Source organism: Oryctolagus cuniculus, chromosome 8 (assembly GCF_051225735.1).
Source record: "Oryctolagus cuniculus isolate XC-2025 breed Fujian yellow rabbit chromosome 8, ASM5122573v1, whole genome shotgun sequence".
Classification (NCBI taxonomy): Eukaryota; Metazoa; Chordata; class Mammalia; order Lagomorpha; family Leporidae; genus Oryctolagus; species Oryctolagus cuniculus.
Genome location: NC_142874.1, coordinates 35,377,649 through 35,384,084, shown reverse-complemented (window position 1 = coordinate 35,384,084; position 6,436 = coordinate 35,377,649). Strand labels below are relative to the sequence as shown.

At 39.5% G+C, this 6,436-nt stretch overlaps 1 long non-coding RNA gene across 1 annotated transcript; it reads right to left on the bottom strand.

Annotated features, from left to right (window-relative positions):
• Positions 1–888: 888 nt before the first annotated feature.
• Positions 889–5,953, bottom strand: LOC138843373 (uncharacterized). Its single transcript, XR_011378014.2, has 2 exons — positions 5,854–5,953; positions 889–2,888 (listed from the first exon to the last, which is right to left on the bottom strand). It is a non-coding gene; the product is annotated as an uncharacterized LOC138843373 (long non-coding RNA).
• Between the last annotated feature and the right edge of the window lie 483 nt (positions 5,954–6,436).

Here is a 6,436-nt window from a genome sequence, read left to right as displayed (position 1 = left end):
CATGGACACAGGACAAGAAAAGTAGCCTGTCTGAGACCCAAATTTAGACGTTGTCTAATCTCAATATTGGATTTTTAACCACCATACTTTGCTGTCAGTTGGTAAGATTACTAAATAAAGCATCTACCTTCCCAGTCATTTCCCTAGGAAACATCCAGCCAGCCCTCAGGAACCAGACCCCCAGGCTGCTCATTAGCAGCATTTGGTACAGAGAAATTGAAGATGAAGCAGAGAAACTGGATTATTGTCTCAAGTAGAAGATTTCCATGCAGACAAGGCAGTGAGAAAAGCGAAATGTAAGTCAGAAGGTTCCCGCTGTAGCAGCTGGGAGGGGGGATCCAAGAGAGAAAGACAAAAGAAACTGTGATGGTCCTGTCTTTTAAACACAACTTTGGGGAAAACAAAACAAAACAAAAACAAAACAAAAAACAGGACAGCTAACAATCAATCAGAGGTTGGGACAAAACCTGTCAAAAAGCTGAAATCCTAATCCTGTCTAGCTTGATCAGGATAAAACAAAAATGCCATCAGAAGGATATTCTTATGTCTCATAAGTATTACTTATGCATAAGTGTCCAATTCCATTGTTTATTTTCTTAGGTCTTCCTTAATTAATGATAAAACTTGTTTTCAAGTACTTACTTTCTTCTAATTTATTAAGTGGAGGATACTCTTATGTCTCATAAATTATAGTTATGTCTAAGCACTCACAAAAGATGTATCGTTCTTGGGTGCTTCTTTAAAGTTGATTTTCTAAAAAAAATAAAAGCAGTGAAATTAACTTTGAAATTCAATGACTTTGAAATTCAATGACTTTAAACAGTCCTTGTCTTTGTTAGGGTCGAGAAACGTCCACCGCCCCATGAACGACTCCAAGAGACCTCTCATGCAATTAGCAAGGGGTTTATTGAACCAGCATGCTGGGACTCTGAACACAAAGGAACAGAGCCACCCCAAGAAGTCAAAGGTCAGGGTTTTTATAGGGTTTTCAGAGACATTCCACATGGTACCATTTAGCAAATCACTTCACATTGCGGGGAAATCATTAGCAAATTAACTCACATCACAGGAAACTCAAAACACGCGTGGGGAATTCAAAGGATATCTCAGTAGCGGGAAGGACAGGTGAGGCAAGGGTTACACAGCTTTGGCCCCTCATCCTCACACAGGTGAAAGATAAGGTACCGAAACTATACAAACCCCGCCCCACGGGGTTTCAGCTTTGAAAGGAGGTTTAGGCCTGCAATTTTAATTCTTTCAGTCTTGACTGTTGAGGAACAGATTTTTTTTGTGTGTGTGTGTGTGCAAACTGTTGAGCTCTTTACTTAGTATACAGTTGGTCTTCTGTGTGTACAGTTAATTGAAAATAGATCTTAGTAGAGAATAGGACTGGGAATGGGAGAGGGAGGAGAAAGTAGAGTGAGAGTGTGGTGTGAGGGTGGGTATGGTGTGAAGAATCACTATATCCCTTAAGTTGTACTTATGAAATGCATGAAATTTGTATTCCTTATATAAAATGTTTCTTTGAAAAAAAAGAAGAAGGGTATAATTGGTACCTTCTTTCTATTCTCACGATAAACTAAAAACTCAGAAGAGTGGAATCACTACTTGCTTGTTAGTCTCGTGATGAAAATGGAAACACAGAGGAGCGGGATTGGCATTTTGTCTTACTAAAGTTAGCTTCTGGGGAGAAGAATGCATTTTGCACCTCCTCAAGACATCTCATTTCCTCATTCTGACCTGGACCTGACTTAATTGCCTGCTAGTCCGTCTACCTCCTCACAGTGTGACCTTGAGGAATACCAGTAACATCTCTGCATGCTACTTCCTTCATCTGTAAAATGTGGCAATAACGTCTTAAGCAGTTATTACCCAAAAAAAACCCTTAATTGAGTTATTATTTGGGAAGGAAACATAGCCTAGAGGGTAAGAGCACCAGCTCTTGGGTCCAGTGATCTGAGTGTAAACCCTTTCTTCTTTGGTGACACTCAAGGAGTTGTCTATTTCCCTCAGGCTCAGTCACCTGACCTGTATCAGGATAATCATAGTATCTTCGTCACAAGTTCTCATGTAGCTTAAAAGAGAAACTCCTTTTGAAGTATCTGGCATATAGAAATTTCTCAATAAATCTAGCAATTCCTACACTACTTGTAATTAATGTATTACTGAAAATACAGGTTAGTGAACTGATGACAAAATAGGAACATGTAACCTGAAACAGAATGAAATTAACATTATTAGCAGTAAACCAAAAGCAATTATGTGACAATAAAATAAAAATGATTAAAGTTAACTTATTAAAAATAAAGGCTCTCAGACTTAACTACAAAACCAAATTTAGTGTTTACCACCTACAGTCAAATAATATTGAAATATCATAAATTAGAATAGAGCAAAATATGATAAGATCTGTATGCCATAAATAGAAGAGCATAGAAAAATGTTCATATATTTAATTATACTATTAAAGAAATGTGTAACTGAGTGCAATCAGCCACTGGTGAGAAACAAGACAAAACTTTTAAACTTATTGGAAATTTTTCAAATCATTTAAAATTATATTAGCTGATTTGTACATAATTTTCTAATATTCAGAGAACACATCCATTTCAAATACTCATATAGTGTCAATGAAATATTTTAGCACAAAAGAAGCCATATTATATCATGTTTTCACAAAACTAGAAAATTACTTTTTCCTTTAACAAAATTGCTTATAACTTTAATTTAAAAGGACACTTTAAAATTAAAGACAATGTATGTTTTTGAATACCAAGTGAAAGTTGGAGGCTGAGATTGGGGATCTTTGATTTAATCTGTGGGGTCCCAACATCAAAGCAATAAAACAGGAAGCAGATTTAGCTTTCGTTTTCATGTTTGACAGTGCCCTGGAAAAAAAAAAAAAACTTAAATAAAGTTTTAAATAACTTTTCTTTTTGGTCTTTTTATTTTGGTACTGTAAGTAACAAAACTATGCAGGACCAGTCAGTTGGAGAACCTGTGCTGCTGTGGCTTGGATATGGATTGTCCCCATCTAAACTCATTTTGAAATTTGATTGCCACTGTGGTGGCACAAAGCAAGGTGGCCACTCTGGTCCTTTGTTTTCCCCAAGCACCTGCCAGATGAGTTGCTTTTCTACCATGTTATGACACAATCTCAGGCTTATAACTCCCAGAACTGTGAGCCAAATAAAACTCTTCCTTTTATAAATTATCCAGTCTCAGATATTCTCTTATAGCCATGGAAAACAGATTAAGACATTATAAAAGCCGGCACCGTGGCTCACTAAGCTAATCTTCCGCCTGTGGCACCAGCACCCTGGGGTTGGGGCACCAGGTACTAGTTGCTCCTCTTCCAGTCCAGCTCTCTGCTGTGGCTTGGGAGGGCAGTGGAGGATGGCCCAACTACTTGGGTCCCTGCACCCACATGGGAGACTGGGAGGAAGCAACGGGCTCCTGGCTTCAGATTGGTGCAGTACCGGCTGTGGCGGCCATTGGGGGAGTGAACTAATGGAAGGAGGACCTTTCTCTCTGTCTCTCTCTCACTGTCTATAAATTTACCTTTCAAAAAAAAGACATTATAAAGACAATTTTGGAAAATCAGTCGTTGTCTCTTCAATTGTTGCCATTTTGTCCTGGAACTCTTATAGATAAGTATTTGTCCTATCCCCACATTCTTCCATAAAGAAGTGATTTTTAAGCTGTCTTAAATAGTAGCTATCTATATTTTATCATCTTTATCTTCCAGGCCTTAATCTTCTGTTTAGCAATAGCCTACTGTTTATTTTACATTCTATTTATGATTTCATTTATTATAATTTCCATTTCAAGATATCCATTTTGCTTCTTTTTAATGATCTCTTGTCCATATGTTATAATAATTTCCTTTTATGTTTTTAATTATTTTTCATATCACCATTATAGTCAGCTGCAGGTTTCTTTTGGTTCAAAGATTAGAATAAACATTCTATTTGTTATGTCTTTTGAGTTTATAGCAAATAGTTCTTTACATTTCCATTTTTAATTCTGAATCTCCATTAGAGTGGTTGGCTTTTAGTTAATGTGACTGGTGGTGAGGATGACTCTCCAGAGAAAATTTTCTTTATCTCTTCTATGTATCCTGAGTATGCACAAGGATCAACTTTTATAATAATATTTCAGCAGGGGGGGTTCTGACCTTCTGAAAATTTGGACTCCAAACCAAAATGTGACGTGGTCAAGGCATTTTTCTTGGAGATTTTTTCCTAAGAAGTATAGAAATGGGAGATACCTTGTCAGGTGCTGAATCTGTACACAGATGTTTAATGCTCACGTTTCATGGACCCATCATATTTCTATGGAACGGACTTTATTAAAGGACTTTTTTATAAAAGAGTTATTAAACTCTGCCTTGTGCAGTCCATGCACTGCTGTTAAAATCCAAGCCCATTGTTATTTCCAGGGTATTAACATTTCCACCAGGGCTACGGCACCATTTGCTCCATGATTGTTGAATGAAGTTTCATTCCTTTAAAAAAGATGATTATTATAATAACTGTGGATTTGCTATCTTTCCTATGTTTATAGTATTAAATTTTTAATATGGTTATATGGCATCAAGCAACTCTGACATAGCGTGTGTGCTGGGGGTGTGAGGAGTTCTACATGTATTTGGTACACAATTCTGATGGAACTGAAATTCTTTGAGTGATTTCTTACATTTTCATGGGTTTCAGGTTTCATCTATATTCCAAAAAGCCTCAAATTATATTTCTAACACAGCAATTCTCCATTGGTGCTGGTTTTACCCACCCACTCTCAGGGCATTTTGCATTATTTTGAGATATTCTGGGTTGTTATTACAGGAAGTGAGAAGAGGTTCTGCTGGCTTCTAGGGGATGGAGACCAGAGATGGTGCTAAACATCCTAAAACAGCCAGGGCCACACAACCAATAAAAACTGACCTTTGTTCTACTTTAACAAAAACCAGGAGGAAAAGAAAGCTAGGCATCAGAAGCAATGTAAAGATAGGTGGCAGGCCTATTAAAGACTGCTCTGTACAGTGATCTGCCATCAAGGAGACCCAATAGGCCAGTCCACTGCAGTGGCTTTCAATGTGGTAAGCCCAGCTGGGCTTCAGCAGAGGTCAGCTTATGAAGGGCCCTGGCAGCTCTGCCAGCCAAGAGTTGGATCACTGGATGTGGAACTGCCCTGGAGTCGAAGGACACCCAGATCAGAGCCACAGATCTTGCTGGTTCCAAGCTGAAAAGCCCTTCACTCGGCCCGGCTTCCAAAGTGACCACTGCTGCTCGGGATGGCCAAGTAGGGTCAGTAACATCGCAGGCGGAACTGTAAATTTCCTGTTAGAGATGCCACCTGCCTTTCTGGCTAGCTCTCCTCCCAGGCCAGCGTGGTAATGGAAGTCAACAGGGTGCCTTCCCCAAGGAGGTTCACAGTTCCCTTAGGATGTACCCCATGTGAAGAGATCCATAGGTCTGGGCCTCATAACTGACAAGGCCTTAAAGCCCAACAGATTATCAGGCCCCTTCTGTCAGTTTCTATTTGCCTCAATTAGAAAACTTAGTCGTGGCTTAGATAGCACCTTTCTTATGTTCTCTAGTAATAACTCTATCCTTTGTTCTAAACCCTGTCTAGCCCACTTTGGGCCGCATTCCTTTGTAATCATAGCCTCTCTATTCTCACTCTGTCTTTTATACTACAGTGTCTGTTTAAGTGTTTACAGGAGTTTATAATGGAATGAACCAAGGCCTTCAGCAGCCCGGTCCATCAACCAAATGCTGCTACAGGGATATACTCGGCTCCCCATGCGGGAGACAGTGGTTTGAGATATCACCACATGTAGGTGAAGAGTACCTCGTTGCCCCATGCCAGCAGGAAGTAGCTCTGAAGACAGATCATCGTCCCTCTACTCCTCCTGGACTTTTGGGGCTAATGTAATCCCACACGATTCTTGCTTTAAAAAAAAAAAAAAAGAGGGGGATGTTAGTAAAGTGGTGCAGTCTTATCTATGGTGTGATCTACACCCTGACACCATCCTATGCTCTAGCCCTGCTGCCATTGCCACCAGTGTCAGCTACACCCCCATCCTAATGGGATTCACTGCTCCTACTTCCCTCTCCACCCCCTGGCAAAGTTTTAAAAGGACTTGTTCCTGAACACATCTCTCTCCTCTCTCTCTCTCCCTCTCTCTCTCTCTCTCCATTTTCTGACCTCTGTCTCTGTCTTGCTCTTACACTCTCCTTTTCTCTTTTTTCCTTCTTCACCCCTTCATTCCAATCTGTCAGGTTTCCCCTAATAAACTCTTCTTAAAAAAAAGACTGACCTGTTTCATAATGCCAAAAGTACGAAGTTTGAGTGGCCCTGTTAACCCCACAACTTCTCATCTGATTTTGAATGCATATTAAGAAGTGTTAAGCAGAATCATGTTTTCAGTTTT